The 19407-nt window shown below is 39.7% G+C and overlaps 1 long non-coding RNA gene across 1 annotated transcript in view; it reads left to right on the top strand.

Moving 5' to 3' along the window:
* Positions 1 to 17188, top strand: part of LOC143649774 (uncharacterized) — a 42645-nt gene extending 25457 nt beyond the window's left edge. Inside the window, exons 2-4 of the long non-coding RNA XR_013159170.1 lie at positions 13327 to 13472; positions 14440 to 14537; positions 14670 to 17188. This is a non-coding gene — a long non-coding RNA (uncharacterized LOC143649774). The remainder of the gene's footprint in view (positions 1 to 13326; positions 13473 to 14439; positions 14538 to 14669) is intronic.
* Positions 17189 to 19407: the final 2219 nt, after the last annotated feature.

A 19407-nucleotide genomic window follows, 5' to 3' on the forward strand; every position in this document is an offset into this window, starting at 1 on the left:
AAAACAATAGAAAGAATAAATTAGACCAAAAGTTGGTTCTTTAAAAAGATGAAAGAAATCAGCAAATATTTAGCTACACTGACAAAGAAAAAAAGAGAAATGATGCAAATAACTAAAAGTCAGTAATGAAAGGAAGAACATTATTACCGACCCCATAGAGAGAAAAAGGAATTTAAGAGGATACTATGAGCAACTGTACACTGACCAGCTAGATAAACCTAGATGAAATGAACACATTCCTAGAAACACACAAACTACCTATACTGACTCAAGAACAGAAGATGTTCAACAGGCCAAAAACAAGAGATTGAATCAGTAATAAAAAAAGCCTCCCAACAGATGGGAGAAAAATTATGGAACTATTAAACTTTATCACCATGGAAACCCTGGATACTGTGCCAAACATCAAGGGCACCCATATCAATAGGCCAAGTCTTGATCTTGAGGCTTGCTCTTGTGAAGCTTATGTATGTAGCAGAGAAGCTTAGACTGCTTATAAGTATGCCTAAGAGTTATTTATGGAGGACCCCTATTGTTGCTCAGATGTGGCCTTTTTCTCTAAGCCCAACTCTGCAAGTGAAACCATTGTAGTCAACCCTAAGTTGACATCCAGGGATGAAAGTCTCCCAAACAGCATGGGAGATGACCCCCAGGGATAAGCCTGGCCCTGGCACCATGGGATCAACAATGCCATCCTAAACAAAAGGGGGGATGAAGTATCACAAATAAGGTATCTTGGCCGAGACAGTTCAAATAGAGTAGAGAGGCTACATTCAAGGTCATTCTTACACATACTTCAGTTAGACATTGCTACTTATCCTAACTTGCCAAACCCCAGCAAAAACCATTCTTGCCAATCCTAAAGAACATCCAGGGCATTATATAAGATTCTACATAGGTTCCATGTACTAGGGTAACTCTCCAAACCTACAACCTCCTGATGAGTTCCGGGACAAGATAAGTTCTGAAATGCAGAGGGGCCAGCCCTTCCAGAACTTCAATAATTCCATACTCCATCCCATATTATTGACAACCTCTTTCAACATGAAAAAGGTAGAATGGGCATAGCCAAATAGCACTAAAGAGTGGAAGAAAGATCAAAGGTGATGGTGGAGTTATACAGAGAAAGTCGGGTTTAACAAATGAGTGTGAGTGCTGAATTATATTATATTGATTTTTTTTTTTGGCTTCCAGTACCTTCCAGTACCTAACAAATGAGCATGAGTGCTGACTTATATTATATTGATGTTTCTTTTGGCTTCCAGTACCTTAGAGCGGCTAGAAATAAAAAGTTAAAATTGTGGAATCATAATTCATACCAAACTCTGAAATCTGTTCTACAAGTAATTATTGTGATGTACTTTTAAATTTATTGCTTTTATATATATATAAAACATATATACATATATATATGTTAAAGACCAGGAGGGGTATAACAGAGAAGACAGGATTTAACAAATGAGTATGAGGCTGAACCATTATATTGATATTTCTGTTGATCTCCAGTGTCTTGGGGCAGCTAGAAAAAAAAAGGAAAAACTGTGGAACTGTAACCCATACCAAATTTTAAAATCTGTTCTATAACTACTTGTTAAAATGTACTTGGAAATTTATTGCTTTTTTGTACATATGTTATATTTCACAATAAAAAAAAAAGTTCATAAGAAAAAAAAAGAAGAAAAAAAAAACCAAACCTCCCAACAAGGAAAAACACAGGACCAGAAGCTTTTCCTGATGAATTTTACCAAACATTCCAAGAAGAATAAAAATCAACCTTGCTCAAACACTTCCAGAAATTGAGGAGGTAGTAATATTTCCTAACTCATTCTATGAGGCCCTAATACCAAAGCTAGACAAAGGTACCACAAGAAAAGAAAATTACAGACCAATATCCACAATGAATATAGATGCAAAAATCTCAGCAAAATATTAACAAACTAAATCCAGCAGCATATTGAAAGAATTACACACTATGATTAAATGTGATTTATCTCAGGTGTGCAAGGGTGGTTCAGCATAAAGAAAATCAAGTAATTTAATACACTGCACGATCATTTCAATTGACATAGCAAAGTCATTTGACAACATCCAGTATCCGTTCTTTATAAAAAAAATTCTGAACAGTTGGAATAGAAGAGAATTTCCTCAATATGATAAAGGTCATACGTGAAAAAAACCACAGCTAACATCATACTCAATGGTGAAATAACAAAACCCTTCCATCTAAGATCTGGAACAAGACACGGATGACTACTGTCGCCATGTTATTCAGCACTATACTGGAAGTTCTAGCCACATCAATTAGGCAAGAAAAAGGAATAAAAGGCAACTAAATTGGAAAGGTTGAAGTAAAACTTTTCCTATTTCCAGATGACATGACCTTATAATAGAAAACCTACAAAGCTACTAAAACTAATAAATTCAGCAAAGTGGCAGGATGAAAGATCAATATGCAAAAAATCAGTAAGTCGGTATATACCAGTAATGAACAATCTGAAGAAGAAATCAAGAAAAAATTCCATGTACAAAGCAACTAAAAAAATCAAATATCTAGGAACAAATTTAACTAAGGCTACAAAGGACTTGTACTTGGAAAACTACAAAACTTTGCTAAAGGAAATCAAAGACCTAAATAAGTAAAAAAACATTCTGTGTTCATGGATTAGAAGACTAAATATTGTTAAGATATTAATTCTACCCAAAGCCAATTGCAGATTCAGTGCAATTCCAATCAAAATTCCAGTAGACTTCTTTGCAGAAATAAGAAAGCCAATCATCAAATTTATATGAAAGGATAGTCTCACAAGCCAAACCATCATAAGTTGGAGAATTTATACTTCCTGACTATAAAATTTATTGCAAAGCTACAGTAATCAAAACAGCATGATACGGGGCGGGCCGCGGTGGCTCAGCGGGCAAGAGTGCTTGCCTGCCATGCCGGAGGACCTCGGTTCGATTCCCGGCCCCAGCCCATGTAAAAAACAAACAAACAAAAACAAAAATATAATAAAAAAAACAAGAAAATGTTTCCCTTTCTTTCTCCCTTCCATCCTTCCTTCCTTCTCTGTCTTTCCTTCCTTTAAAAAAAAAAAAAAAAAAAAAAACAGCATGATACTGGCACAATGACAGATTTATAGACCAATGAAATTCAATTGAGGGTTCAGAAATAAACTCTCACATCTATGGCCAATGGATTTTTGACGGCACAATGACAGACTTATAGACCAATGAAATTCAATTGAGGGTTCAGAAATAAACTCTCACATCTATGGCCAATGGATTTTTGACAAGGAAGCCAAATTCACTCAATGGGGAAATAAGTTCTCCATAACAAATGGTCCTGGAAAAATCAGATAATCCATATGCGAAAGAATGAAAGTTGACCCCCTACTTCACACCATATGCAAAAAATTAACTCAAGATAGATCAAAGATCTAAATATACGCAGAAAAACTATAAAGCTCCTGGAAGAAAACATGGAAACACTTTCAGGGCATTGTATTGGGCAATAGTTTCTTAGACTTTACACCAAAAACACAAGTAACAAAAGAAAAAAATAGATAAATGGGACTTCATCAAAATTAATTATTTTGTGTATCAAAGTACTTCATCAGGGAAGTAAAAAGAGAACCCTCAGACGTGGAAAAAGTGTTTGAAAATCACATATCTGATAAGGGTTTGCTCTGGCACTATCCAGAGTATATAAAGAAATATTAAACTTCAGTGACAAAAAGATGAACAATCCAATTTAGAAACATGCAAAAGACTTCAATAGACATTTCTCTAAAAAACATATATAAATAGGCAAATAAGCACATGCAATGATGCTCAACATCATTAGCCATAAGGGAAATTGCAGATCAAATCCATAATGAGATACCATTTCACACCCATTAGAATAGCTAACTGAAAATAATAAGTGTAGGAGAGGGTGTGGGAAAATAACACTTTTCATTGTTGGTAGGAATATGAAATGTGCAGCCACTATGGAAAACAACTTGGTGGTTTTTCAGAAAGTTAAGTATAGAATTAACATATGACTTGGGTTTTCCACCCCAAAGAATTGAAAGAGGGGCTTGAACAGATATTCATACACCTCTGTTCATAGGGACATTATCCACAATTGCCAAAAGATCAAAGCAACCCAAGTGTCCATTAACCAATGAATGGATAAACAAAATGTGGTGTGTGCATACAATGGAATATTACTGAGCCTTGAAAAAGAATGAAGCTCTGACACATGCTACAACATGGGTGAACCTTGAATACACCATGTTGAGGTGAATATGCTGGACAGAAAAGGACAAATATTGCATGACCTAATGTATATGAAATAATTCAAATATGCAAAGTAATAGAGTCAGAAACTAGAATACAGGTTTCCAGGAACTGGGGGTGGGGTGGGGGGAGGTTAGGGACTGGGGCATTAATGCTCATTTGGTACTGAGTTTCTGTTTGAGGCTTTGGAAAAGTTTTGGTGATGAATAGCAGCGATGTAACACAATCACTGAATTGTACATTTGAATGTGGTTAAAGGAGCAAAGTTTTAGGTTATACATATGTTTCCAGAAAAAAGTGTTTAAAAAAATCATAGAATTATATAACACCTAATGGACCCTAATGTAAACTATGGAGGATAGTTAACTGTATAATTACAATAATACTGCTTTATCACATAGCAAAGTTACCACATCAATGCAAAGTATTAATACTAAGGAAACCTGTGTGTTTAGGGGCAGGAACCTCTGTGCTTACTGACCAACAGCTGCTCTAATTTAAAAAAAAAAAGATGAATCTGAGGCCCCCAAGCTTTCCCATCTAGGCAGGTTAGTTTCTAATTTAGATATCTGGGGTCAATCTTGGCTTTTCCCTTTCTCTCAGCTTCCGACACCCAGTAATGTTCTGAGTCCCAAATATCTCTCTGTTATGACTCCTGCTCACACTGTTTTTACGTAAAGCCGCATCACCTCTCACCCGGACTCCTATAATTCTGAATAGTCTCTCTTCCCCAGCCTCTTCTCCATTCAGCCTGTCTTTCAAAATGGAAAATCTGGCAATTGTTACTTTTCTGGTTAAAACATTAAACGGCTCTGCTTCACCTTCTAAGCTTAACCAATGCCAGAGCTCCTTGGAGGGCAGCTTCTTAACAGACGGTAAATCATCACTTGTCTTATCCTCCAGCCTCCTCTGCTCCTTACCTTACGTCCTGCGAACCTGACCAACAATGAACTACTTGTGGTCACTGTCCGCAGGGCATGCCATGCTATTCCAGGCCCCTGTACCTTTGCTGATGCTGTCCTTTCTGCCTGGAATGCCCTTCACCCTCGTGCCTGCCTTTCCATCCACATCAGTTTCTTCTCGATGCTGTGCAAATGATCACAGACTTAATGCCTTAAAACAACACAAATGTGTTATTTTACATTTCTGAAGTTCGGAAGTTCAGAAGTCCAAAATGGGTCTTTTTGGGTTAAAGTCAAAGTAATGTCACAGTTGCATGTTCCTTCTGGACACTCTAGAGAAGAGTCCGTTGTTTTGGCCTTTTCCAGCTTCTTGAGGCCACCCACGTGGTTAGCTGGCCTCTGCTTCTGCAGTCACAGCTCCTTCCATGACGCCAGCTCTGACACTCCTGCCTCCCTTGTGATTCCATTGGGCTCACCTGGACAGTCCAGGATACTCTTCCCATCTTCCCTTAACTTAATCACACTCCCTTTTCCATGTCAAGTAACGCAGTCACTGGTTGGGGATGTGGACGTCTTTGATGGAGGGCGTTGGTCTGCCCATCACACCATAAAACTCCGATTCATTTCTTAAAGCTCAGCTTAGATATCGCTTTTTCTCTGAAAGTCATCCTTTGCCTCAGAGCCAGCCACTCCCATTCTGTCATGTACATACAGACATATGTATGTCAGGTATGTATTAGCTTGGATCGTATATATTGAATTTTTGAAATGTGTCCATGTCTCCACTTTATTTTGACCTCTTGGTGGGGGAGGGGAGCTTACTTGTCTTTGTGTCGCCAGCACCTGGCGTAGTACATGACATATAGTAAATATAAGCTAAATGTATTTTTGAAAAATGAGTGTGTGAGGTCCTGTGCTGACCTATTTTCATGTTACTTCCCAGCCTAAAGATGTACATTAAATGATGCTGAAGCCACAGTGACACAGTCATCTACCACTGCCCTGAACCAACCCTCACCTACCTCTGTTCTGTCCAGCCCGTGGACTTTCTAACCCTTCCTGATTATGTTGTACCTTTCCTATCCTAATCTCTCTATTTATAATGATCTTCCTCCTCTTTTTCTGTTTTATGAAACCCAATTCATGCTTCAAGGCACAAATCAAAATTTTTCACTCTGCAATGCCATTTATGATCTCCTCTAATCAGAATTAATCACTTCCTTATTTGAGTTCCTAAGTTATTTAATACATTTCTGCATTGTAGCTCTTCTCAGATTGTGTTTTTCATAGTTGTATGCATATCTGTTTCCCCATATATCGTGTCTATACCAATGTGTGGCAATATCAAGTGCTCAACAATATTTCTTGAATTCAATTGAACACATGAACAGATAAAAGTTTAAAAGGCATGAACATGGAGGGCAACAGGAAAGAACCAAAGGATAAAGGATGTCCTTGATAAAAGGCAAGGAGGAATGAAGAGACAGAGAAGACACTTCCAGAGAGTGTGGAGAAAACTTTAGGAAAAACAGTGCATTGAAGGCCAGAGAAAGAGGGGCTGCCCCGTACTTGCAGAGGAGGGCACTGAGATGCTGACCAGTGAAAACAGTGAAAAGGGGCCATCAGATTGGACCATTGGCTTTAGGAAGCACAGCTTTGGGAATACCCAACCAGGACCTTAGTTCTGCTCCTATTTTTATGTTAGAAGAGGAGGCATCTCTAGAAGATAACTTACTTGAGGAGGAGGAAGATTAGCCTGGACCTCTTATTCAACCAACCCACTTGAATGCCTAAATGTGTGAGCGCACCAGCACAGCTCCTTGTCAGACTGGAAGACTTGGTTCTTTCATTTGATCAAGAGGGTCCAAGTTATTGGGGGATGTAGATGGTTCTCAGGTTGTATAGGCACCATTTGACACATTCCCCATCATTGAAACAGAGATTTTCATCAATGGGCACAGCAAGCCTGGCTAGTGGGATCAAAGGTGAAATACCTAAGTCTGGCTTCAGACCTGACCAGACAATCCCTTCTTCCAGAGAGCTTTTCTGGATGTTGGCATTTCTCTGAATGAGGCGTTGTCTGACCCAGGGGACGATTATTCTTCATGAATTCTGATCGCCTTGAACTTTACTCTCCTGTATTCCACAAACACTGTCCTCAGCTGCCCTCTCCAACCTATGACCCACTTGGCCAACATTGATGGTCAGTGTCTGTCATGACCCATACTAGGCTGATCTAGACAAACTTCTATGCCTGCCATGTGTCTAAGGTTTTGCCCGAATTGATTTCATCTTGCATCTATTTTTGTGATAGGCTTCTGTTGTGTTCTCCATCAGTCTACGTGGCTTCATAGGTCATTTATTCTCACCAGGGTGAGCATGGTTCTTGGGGGATTAAAAAAAACTTACATTTTTTATGTATAAAGTATAGATAAATATAAAGTTCATAAGCTGATATAACAGTTTATTTCTGGTATTAAAATTGCCTGGGGGGGTCGATTAGGAAAAAAGTTGTTCTAAAAAGGCTCTTTAGGAGGACAATAATAAGAAAAGTAAAGGTTGAGAAACACCAGGATAGGGTTTGAAGCTGAAATTCAAGCTGCAAGAGGAACACAAGAGGAGTGGACAGCGAGGAAGGAGGGGTGGACATGGCTGATGACCTGCCTGAGATGTAGCTCATGGAGAAGGTGTCAATCCAGTGTGTGCTTTGAGCAGTGTGATACCCTTTCACATTTGTTACAAGGAGCTGCTTCTTCTAATGTCAATGTGTGCTCCTTGTCAGAACAACAGCAGCATCTCCATTCAGGCTGCAGCCCACCCATCTTCTCTCTGCTTCAGCAGCTTTCATGTGAACCCCTTACTTGGAGGTAACTTCTCATTCATATTTTGCAACATAAGAACACTAAAAACACAGCCCAGGTTGTGTTTGCAGAAGCTCCTTTCATGGCAGCCTTTCAAGGGGTTGGGCAATATAGAAGATGCAATTGTAATCATGACTAACTCATTAGGATGCTCGAGGGAAACCTGAACATCTGTAACCTACTTTTTAGAAGACAGGCAAGGAAAACACAGGAGTGGGGATAATCCAAGGAAAACAATGTCAAGTCTCGAACAATAGACAGACTCTAGAACCTCCTTGGCTGGTCTCGACAAGTCTCCTTAGTAGGCTGGAACAAGAAAACAGATTGTGGCTTAAAGGAAGGCCAGAAATCATTTGTGTCTACTTGCTCTTCTGGAGTGTAACCTTTCATTTATTTGTTTGAATTTCTAAATGCTCTTCTTTTTTCTTTTGTAGCCTGCGTTAAGAAGTATTTACCACCAAGCCTTTGCATTTTATCCCAGGCAGATCACCTGTGTACTCACCATCTGTTTTTGACTCCTTTACTTTTCTTCTCTCCATCCCTACTCTGGTCATGAGTGTTGAAACAGAGATGATGCTGTTGGGTTGGAAAGTTGAAGTGGGGGATGGATGAGCCTCACTGTCCGCTTTGGATCTGCAGCCAACTCCTGGCAGCTTGTCCACGGTTAATCTCGCTTTCAGCTTCTTGTTGACTTTATCACCCACTCTATGTGCTTAACTCTATGATGGTTGTTATCACCACCTCTGTTTAGTCACAATGCCAAGAGCATCAGCTTCAGGCAAACTAGCTATCTGGGTGTCAAGTTGACCAGAAAAATAAAAGCATTGCTTTACTGAATTTGGCATTGTTTTAGAAATGAATGATCATTAATATTTTATCAAACTAGTTGTGCATGTAGATACAGTCTTATTCCTTCTCTGGACATACTTTTCACATTAGAGGGAAAGAAAGAGGAGAGGGAAAGATTCTTAAAGTACTGCTCCCAGTGAGGCTATGAACCATAGGTAAATTTATGACTTTAGAGGGTAAGGGAGCATCTTTTTTCAAGTGCCCCTAACTGGGACTACAAGAGAGTAGACACCAGAGACACAGGATGAGCAATCAGACAGCTTTTCCCATCCTTGTACATCATTTTTACATTGTGGCTTCATTAAAATTTTTTGAAGTTTATGAATATTGAACATAAGAAAATTCCAACATTATTAAAACACTGATACAGGGACTATCCATATACCTAATCCTTTCAATAGAGAACGTATTTGTAGGCTACCCTGGAAATCAAGATCCCTTGAATTTAATCTCTACCGTGGCATTGGCTGACTATGTAACTTTCAACATTTTCAATTCTCCAAGATGGCATGGAAAATGGAAAGTACACAAGCTTTGGAATTTGTTACAATGTGGGTCTAAGTCCTATCCATATACTTATTAGCCTGTTGACTTCAGGCAAGTTATTTGACTACTTTGCAACTTGATATCTTTAGTTGTCAAATGTGAATTCCCTGTAGAAATGCTGTGAGGATCTATTGAGATCATATGCAAAATGCCTAGCACATAGGAGTCATTAAATAATTGGCTGATCTCCTAGGAATATCTGCATAGAGGTACAGAAAGGTTAGGTGACAAAAGGCATGGGTGTTCTGAGCTCATTAGCTGATAAATGCCTGCTTTACAGTGTGGTATTGTTAGAGAAGGAGGAGAATACAGCCTAGCCACATAGAAGCCTAGGCCTGTTTTATTTCTGCAGAATCTGGTCACCACAGCCAAGAGAATGCACAGGGAGGGGTAAGGTGGGGAAAAAGAGACTCACAGAGACTGAGGACAAGAATAAGGAGTATCTGTTATCCCCATCCACAGAGAATCTCCTAATACTCCTTCAGTCGCATCATAGGAATGGGAGGTAAGTGCTGCGTACTGATGAGGCGCCCCAAGCCAGGTTACCAGTGTTTTCTGCTCAGTTTCCAAGGTGTACCTCCTTAGTACTAGACAAGCTCCCCAGATTTTGCCTAAAACAAGAAAGGCAGCTGCATAACTGCCTAGTCTTCAGGTCTGATGAATCACCGTGTCATCAATGAAAGAGAGCCACGGGGAATGAAAGCCTGTGGTGCAATCTGTCAGTCAGGGAGTCAGGTGGCTGTGACGTGGCATGTTTGACTCTTGCTCATTAATGAAGCTTCTTTTCATGTCCTCCTAGTCCTCCTTGCCTGCCTACCTGCCCATGCTAGGGTCTACTGGGTTGGAAAAGAGTGTCTACCCTAATTATTAATTATTGATTGAGTATACACTATGTATCCACCTATTCATTCAACACACCTTTGTTGAGTATGGAAGCAAAAATAATGAGACTCAGTATGTGCACCCAAGTATCTCTCAATATAATAATCATATATTCAACTAATTGTTAAATGGTATACTTAATATGTGAAAACCAATGTACAGGGGCTCGGGGGGAAGAGTAACTAAGCTGAGAGTTGAGGATGGTTTCACAGAAGATTAGACATTTGAGCTAGGCCTTGCAGAATGGATAAGATTCCCCAGGTTGTGGAAAGGGCGGGGAAAAGAAAGGGAGGGAGGGAATTAAGGCATCCGAAGCAAAGGAAAGAGGAGGCATGGAGGTGAAGAGGAGCCCACAGTATGTCTGTGGTCTGGTCAGTAGTCTGATGTGCCTGACACACAGACTGTACAATAAAGGACATCAGCAGGAGAGGTAGATGCAGCCAGAATGCAAAGAACTTTCTGTTCCAGCCTATGGGGTTTGGGCTCTAATCACAGGGAGTGTGGAGCCACTCATGGGTTTTAAATATGGAGTGGTAGAATTATACGTGTATTTTGAACAGTTCTGTAATCTTAAGCATAGTGAATGGATTGAAAGAAGGTGATACTGGAAGGTGGGAGACCAGTTAGGGGGTCACTGAAATCGTGGATGGTGCCAAATGCTGCAAACTGCTCAAGGAGGATGAGGTGTAAGAACGAGCTCATTGGATATGGCAGTTGATGGTTTCTGGTGGCATCTAAAAGAATTTCAGTAGAATAATTCAAGCAGAAGCCAGATTACATAGAACTGCCTAAAAGCACAATGGCTTACCATTGCCTCTCAAAGTGTGGTCCCAAGTCATTTTCCATCTCTTCCCCAAGCATTCCTTAATATGAACCCAACTCTTCCAACAACTGAACTATTTTCTATTGTCTGAATAATCATTAGTATTATATGCTTTTCCTACTAATATATATATAGTCTCTACTTGGCAATATTGAACTCATTGTTGAAGGCCTAGCTCAAGTGTCATCTCCCTATGAAGTTTCTTCGGTTTCTCCTAGCTAGCACTCCCATGAAAACTTTTGCACATATTTCAATTATGACACTTATTTCATTGTGTTGGGTTGTTTCACTTTATTATCTGTCTACCTGGAGTAAGGGCTGCTGTGTTCATCTCTATTTCCTTAGTTTTTTTCATGTGGTTGGTACTGAATAAATTTAGGGAGAGGAGTTGTAACGCATCAAGAAAGGAAGAGCAGCGTGGCATAAATTATTCTTTTAAGAAACTTGAGAGTGAAAGGATAGAGAAATCTGTCTGGACCTACAATAAAAAGGTATTTGTGTGTGTGTGTGTGTGTGCATTTTGAAGACTGGGATGAAATTTTTTGTTGGTCAAGGGGATTAAGCCAGGAGAGAGGAAGAGATGAACTACTGAAGGGGCATGGAGAGGCAGGGCAAGGGATGGATAGCAAATGGCAAAATCGTCCTGACAGGGCAGAAGGGTATGCAAACAATGGCCAATGCAGAAGGATTAGCTTTGGAAACAAGAAAGGACTCTTTTCTCTGAGATGTAGGGATGAAAGTACAGCTGGATGCAGAGATAAACTGTGAGATTGAGGGGAGGGAGGGTGGGTGAGTTCTTAGATGGCCTTGCCTGGTGTAGAAATGGGCTGGAAAAGAGTTTACAGGGGAGATGAGATGTCTTTAGCGAAGCAGAAAGTGAGACCTTCTGCTAGGAAGGAAATGGGGAACAGAAAGAGGGAAAGAGGCCCAAGGAGGGTGGTAAAGGTTTGAAACTGCCATGGAGGAGCCACATAGGTTGGAGAGTAGCAGCTGCAGGATATTCTTTTGGGCTGATCCATAACCCTGCTTGGAAATAAAGAGAGGGCCCATCCATTCACCCCATTGACTTTGGCAAAGGAATCAGTTATGGGTAGGCTTTCTGTAGGAGTTGTGTCTGCAATAAGATGGGTAACTTCTGAGTACGCATCCCAAAAATAATACAGAAAGCATTCAAGGTCTATATATCAACAATACTGGAATGTTACGCAGATAATAACAATAAAAATGTTGTATATGGAAAAAATTTATGAGATGCAGATTAGGTGAGAATGCAGGATATAATTTTTGTGTGTATTTTGAATATAACTATGTAGAAATACGTGTGTGAAGAACAACTGAATAAAATATATCCAGATGCTATCAGTCATGGTATTATAGTTCATGTTTCCTGTAATTTTTAGATTTATGTTTAGATAGAATTATGGCAGTAAACAGAATTGATTCTTTCTCACTGCTTTTATCTTTTTATTCATTTATTTATTTTTGGCCTGGGTAGACTCCAGGAATCGAACCCAGTCTCCGGCATGGCAGGCGTGAATTCTTCCACTGCACCGCCATTGCACTGCTCTGGCTTTGTCTTTTATTTAGTATATTTAGAAGACAATATTAGAAAGGAAAATGTAGCATGGAACCAATGTACAGAATCGGCTGCTTTTTCCCATTTGGAGGGCAGGAATGGAGAAAGGAAGCCCCTGAGTTGCCCGAGAGTTGGGGGCTGATAAGCAAGAAAGTGTGTGCCATGCTAGGGGAGACAAATGAAGTCTACAATGATCAAAAATCCTTGCCTTATAATAAACTTGGAAGACAAGGCTTATAATAAATGATTAATGAATGTATTTACTGCTCAAATGGGCTATCTAAATCATGGATGGTGCTAGAACTCTGAGGAAAAGACTGAGGGCAAGAGGATTGTGCAGAGATGAACTGCATGCCTGTGGAGTTGGCGATGGACTTAGCAGGTCCATCGCCAAGCTTGAGTAAGTTGTACGATGTTGGACAGCTTACTCAAGCTTCACTTTCTCCGTCTCTGCAGTGGGGATAAAACTTCCTACTCAATATGTTGGCTGGAAGATGATTAAACATAAAACATACAAAGTGCTTGTTATAATACCTGGTACACAGTAAGGACTCAAAAATGTTTGCTGCCATTATTATCACTAATATTATTCTTGTTATTATTATCTAGGATTCTTCATGATGGAGGGAGCTGATTTGGATTTGGAGTATCTTGAGTTTTTTGGAGAGAATTCGAAGTGTCCCGAGGGCAGGTCTCTCTCACCATTGGAACCAAGCTGTGGGCTCACAGGGAACAGGCCTTCACAGGGGACAGGGGTATGTGCAAGGGGGAACTCCACTCTGGTTCTTCTTTTGCTTGTGTTCATACTACTTCCCCACTTCGAAACAGGTGCATATTACTCCAGAGCACCCTTCACCTTCCTTTCCTGTTTTTCTGTCCTGTTTTTCTTCTCCTTGACTCTTCTTACTTCCCCTTTCTTCTCAAAACCTCAAGTGATGGATAAGTAAGGAACTATACTACCTTTTGCATGTTCTAAATTTGCCTTTTTCACACTTAAAGGCAATCTCGTAATTCTAGTATTTTGAGTTTACATAAGCAAGTCTGTGTTCACTCTATACATTTCTTTGCTTACTTAAAAACTACCCATCGCCCCACGATGGCCTCTAGTAAATACTCCTAAAAGATGGTCATCAGTAGAGAGACAAGGAGTCCAGATTCTAAGAGTTCAATTAAGGAAGGTTCTTTTGAGGTAATTAAATCTTGCAAAAGACACCACCAGAGGTGAAAACTCTTGCAGGGCTCTTTTCTGCAATGAGGTATATCTTCCTGGACAAAGATGTACTCATAACGTGGGAACATTCTCCTTCTTGCTAACATTTGTTCTATCTTTTCTTGCTTTACTGTTGGCAAGTGTTACAAGAGGGAAGGAGTCAAAGGTTTGAGAGAAAAATGGCTGGACCAGTGGTGAGCAAAACCCAGAGTTGTCATATAACAATATTCTTAGAAATCAGATAATTTAAAACAAAAACAAATTGGTGTCCAGGACACTCAGGTTCAACCAACACTTCCCTGCTGAACTCCAGTTTTTCACATGCTGTTCTACACTGATGAATAATGACGTAATTTTAGCTTTGTTGGAGAGCCTATTTGCATATTTACGAAGTCATTATCTTTGACCCAGCAGTAATTGTTGGGCACCTCTGCCTCTTTACCCACATTAATAGACATACAGGCCACTGATTTGTACTTTCCTAAAAAATTACTCTTTCCCTTTTTAATTAGAGTGCTTTCAGAAGCAAACCCATCGTTAAGACCATGTATGCTTCCATTATAAATACCTGTTGCCAGCCATTAATTATCTCCTGAAGGATTACTTACTTGTAAGTAGACTTTTTATGCTTACTTTTTAAAACTGGGATTTCCCCCTCACTTTTAATACCCATCCTCGTTTAGTTACTTAACCATATTGAATTCCACATAATAATAAAATGTTCCCTTTCCTTCTGCTTCAGGGGTCTTAGATGTAATCTGCACACAGAAGGTATGAAGATGTTCTGTATCTTAAGGTGGAAACTTTCTTTATGCGTGGGCCTTAATACTCAAGAATTTCTTGGCTAACTGTGAAGGAAGAACATAAGAACATAAGAACTGAATAGTCTTGAGAATAAATACCACAACATTTTACAAATATGTGAAGTTTCATAATCATTTAGTGACTGAAACACTGCAGCTCATCCAAATAATACCGTGGTCTGATAATTACACAGTTGCAGAGTTATGCTGCTCTTGAATTGAGGCGATGTTCTAACACACTCAAGTCAACCCTTTTTAATGTCATGATATATAAAAATATATATATGCCCATTCAGGATTTGAAATGTAATCCTCGCAGCATAGAATACTTTAAATAAGTTTGTAAGTCAGGTAGTGTTAAAGTGAGAATTCCTGCTTATCTCATATTAACTTCCTCTGCTTATCTTTGAGAATTTTGGATTCCTAGTTGTCTTAATACATGTACCTGAGGAAGCATTAACTATACGGGGACAATCTTAAATGTTCCCCTCCTTGACAACAATTAAATTGAGAGTCAAATTTCCAAAAGGGCAAAAGTATATCAAAAAGTCAAATTACAATGCTTTTATTATACATACTCTTCCTTAATCAGAGTCTAGGCAATTGGGTCTAGGCTTAGCAGAAAGGGTCTGGCTGGCTCCTAATTCTCAGAATTAGTTTGAATCTTACTGGAGCTTGTCCTCTGTTTGGCTAACCCTTGTGAACCTCTCAGAAGTGAGCCAGTATCAACAGATCTTTACTGAACACTTACTCTATGCAAGGCAAAGAACCAACCGCTGTGGGGTTTATAAACATGAATAAGAAATGAAGAAGAGATGGCTTCTGTTTTTAAACTGTTTACAATCCAGTTGCATAGGCCACCTCAGTTCTGATCTGCAGGCTGAAAACTGCTCGAAATGAAAGTGGAGTCAATTAAACACAGTGCTCTCTACTTTCCAGTGTCCCTGTGTTTTACTTCTGTTATACTTTTGTTCTTTGCGTATTGGCTTTCTTTAGTGTACTGTGGTCTCTGGAGAGCAGGGGCTAGGTGTTATTTGTATCTGTGTTGCCACAGAGTCAAGGACTTGCTTTGCAATGGTTAGGCTCTCAGAAAAAAAATGTTTTTAAATAAAATAATGCATTCATTTGTTTAGGATTCCTAATCTCACAGTGGATCAGCTTGTTCTGTATCAAAATGGAAGTGATAAGAAGACGGTGGACCTCTGCCCAGAGGTCCTCTTGGATATGCTTTTACAGTGTTGCAGGAAGGCATAGTAAAATGAAACTGAATAAGAAGTCAGTAACAGTGGGGTTTTGTCTCAGCTGTGTCACTAATTAGGTATTTAACCTTGGGCAAGACACTTAAATTCTATCTGAATTTCTTCATCTGTGAAATGGGGATAATAATCACTGGTCTGGCTATTTCCCACAATTGCTTTGAGGAGCAAATAAGATAAGTGTTTTGAAAAGACGAAAGCTTTTCAAATGCAAACTTATTTTGCAAAGAAATACACCTTTTAATTCCTGCTTCCACAAACACCCTTATCACACACCTCGGTGTCCCTAGGTCCTGAGGTGAGATGTGGGCAGTAACTCAGCCTGTGCTTGATATGCCCCCAAATCTCTTCTTCAGCATCTATAGCATCCAACTGACTTAGCCTGGCATTCTCCAAGACATCTAGACTTTCCACCAATTTTTCAAGACACCGTATATCCCCAGTTTATACAGACATATGTTTTCTTCGTTCAACATTTATTTAAAATGTATACATTGAGGACGTATGTGCTCCACTGTGCTAGAAACTGGGTGAAAATGGATAAGGAAGATTTTTGCCCTCGAGGAGTTTTACAGCCTATTTGTCTGAGAAGAACAGACATGACCACAAATAAATGCATTTCTACTTTGGTTTGGGGAGACGATTTTAAATGTGAATTTTATGTGTAAAGACATAAGTATAGTTTTAGTTTTGATTAAAATTAAAACCAGTGGGGGCCCTTGTCCATGGTTTTCTACTGATAATGGTCTGTAGATTTTTATTTGGCTCTGGAGACTGAGATCCCCTTTTTTTTCCCAATGAAATTTTGTGGGATCCCATCTTTCTCTGCACGAGTGAAGCTATGCAGAGAACTTCAAGGATGAGTGATGGCTATGATTAGTTATGGGATCACTTGAACGTTTTCCTGCCAATTTCTCCTATAAAGTAGGATTTGCTTTGACTAGAAGTATTGTCCTTAAGGAAGATCATTCACAATCCAGTTGAGTAATTAAATTGCTGAGTACATTTGGGGTTGATATTCCCAGAAAGATCCTGGAATTTCATGTCAGCAGCTACTCCAATTGTGAGACAACACCACAAGTCCCCTTGATTTTTAATGTATTAGGAAAATATTCAACTAAAAGTACACTATGGGATTTAGGCTTAGCTTTGAGAAGAGTCCAATAGCAGAAGGCATATTTCAGTGCAACTCCATCTTCTTAGTCAGGTCTCGCCCAGTTCTCCTTAAAGTATTCAAAACCTATTGCTTTTACTCCTGAAGACAGTTCTCCCTCTTCCAGTTAGACTGATCTCTTGCCTACTTATCTTCACCAAATCTCCTCTTCCTTCTCCAATATTCCCCATATCTAGAAACAGCCCCGTCATGTCTCAAGGCACTGTGTTCATTGCTGATTCCTTGATCTACCTTCAGTCTTTCACCTAAGCAGTCACTCTATCCTCACAGCCCCTGCTTAAATTCTTATTTTCTTAAAGTTAGGGAACAGGCTCTGGTCTCTTTTGTTTACCTGCCTCTACATTTGCTATTCCTTGGGTCTGGAACACCCCTAAACCTCTACACATGTGAAATCTCTTTTTTTTCTTTATTTTTTGCCTGGTTAAATGAACCCTTTGGTCCCTTATCTCTCAGTCCTGCTGTTGGGTTCCTCGCAGAAGCCTTCTACGCCCACCTCTAGGCTGGCTTAGGATTCACCACCTCTCCGCTGTGAACCCAAACACTCTGTACTTGCCACACTCATTGTTGGCTTACTTGTCTGTCTCTCCTTAAGCTGTATCCTCAACCCCTAGCACAGCGTCTGACCCATGGTAGATGATCATTAAAATGCTAGTTGATGGGTTGGACTTATTTCTTCTCATCTCTTGGTCTTTGCAGATTCCAGTTTCTTCTCTTGATTTTAAGCTCCTCACATTTTTTGTTTTTAACAGTTATGCCCATAACTTCCCACAAAATCTGTCTTTCAAAACATCTCTTCAGTTGCAGCCTTTATTTCAACTTCCATTCATAAACATTTACCCTTCATTTCTCTTGTCCTTACAGGAACATAACATTTTAACAAATCTAGCAAAATTATACATGAAAAAAGCACTGCTTTTTTAAAAAGTCACCTTGAGAAATTGTACACCTATTTAGTCATTTCTGGAGCTGCTCTTTGGGGATGATTACCTTCCGAGTACATTCTTCTGAGTCTATTTTTATAGTGACATCTTCAATTTTTGCAGGTGATTTTCAAAACTTCTATAGAGCCAAGAAACTATGAACAATATCTATTGAGTAAAGAGGATGATCAAGCTGAGGAATACCTCGATTTGGGTCAAAAAGTAAAAAAACTATGAACACAATTGCACATGAGAAAGTCCAAAACTGTTTTGACTAATTATGTCATTTTTGAAGTGTTTCTATCCTTTCAAGGTGATTACTTTCAGCTATCGTATTTGCTTATCTGTTAGAAAGTGCTTGTTAAAATAAGTTCTGGCCTATTGTTCACATGATTTGCACTTGTTTAGTGTTGATCTACATTCTTAGATTGACAGCTACTATGTGATAGACAGAGGGCGCGGCATGCACAGAAGTATATGGCCACGGTCCTTGCCCAAAAGGATGTCCTAATCCAGTTGAGGACAGACATACAAACAGTCCTGTGTGAAAAAGAGATGTCGGTGTAAGATAAAGAAGCAGTACACAGGACGTATTGTCTGTGAGGGGCAGGAATTTGTTACAATATTGGCAAAACCTGCTCAGGATTGAAGGATGAATGATGATTAGAAGTTTACCACGTGGAGGAGGGAGGGGCTAGAAGAGTGTTTCCAAACCAAGGGAACAGAAGGTACAGAGACTAGAACAGCAAGGTATGCTTGGGGAATCTCACGTTGTTCAATACTGTCATTGTATCAAGCTCAAAATGGGGCATGGAGGAGGAAAGGAGGCTGGAGACTAAGCAGGGGGTCAGTGAGAGAAAGGCGTTGTGTGTAGCATTTTTAGGAGCTTGGATTTTTAGGAGCTTGGACTTTATCTCACAGGAGCCAGGGAGAGGTTCTGTGGGTAGGATTTCTCATTCAACTGGATTGTAAACTCCCTAATGCAATTAGTCATACAGGTTTGCACCACCTCACCCCCACCCCCACCGTTTCCTTCTCCGCCTCCCCCCTTTCTGTAAAGCCAACTTCAGATCCATCGCTCGCCTTCCACTGTAACTTCCGCTTCATTATTAAGACCTTCATCACCTCACCCATACACTGTCTGACAATCTCCCTACCGGTCCTGGGGCTCAAGTTCACCTCTTTCTCCCTACAGTCAGTTTCGCACATGAGTATCAGAGCAACCTTCCTTTACATCTAGTCTCATCCCTGTTCAAAAACCTTCAGTGGTTCTCCACGGCTTGAGAGATAAGACCCTTATTTCTCTTTCTCAGCTTCTCGCTCAAGG

The sequence above is a fragment of the Tamandua tetradactyla genome, chromosome 11 (genome assembly GCF_023851605.1).
Source record: "Tamandua tetradactyla isolate mTamTet1 chromosome 11, mTamTet1.pri, whole genome shotgun sequence".
Taxonomy (NCBI): Eukaryota; Metazoa; Chordata; class Mammalia; order Pilosa; family Myrmecophagidae; genus Tamandua; species Tamandua tetradactyla.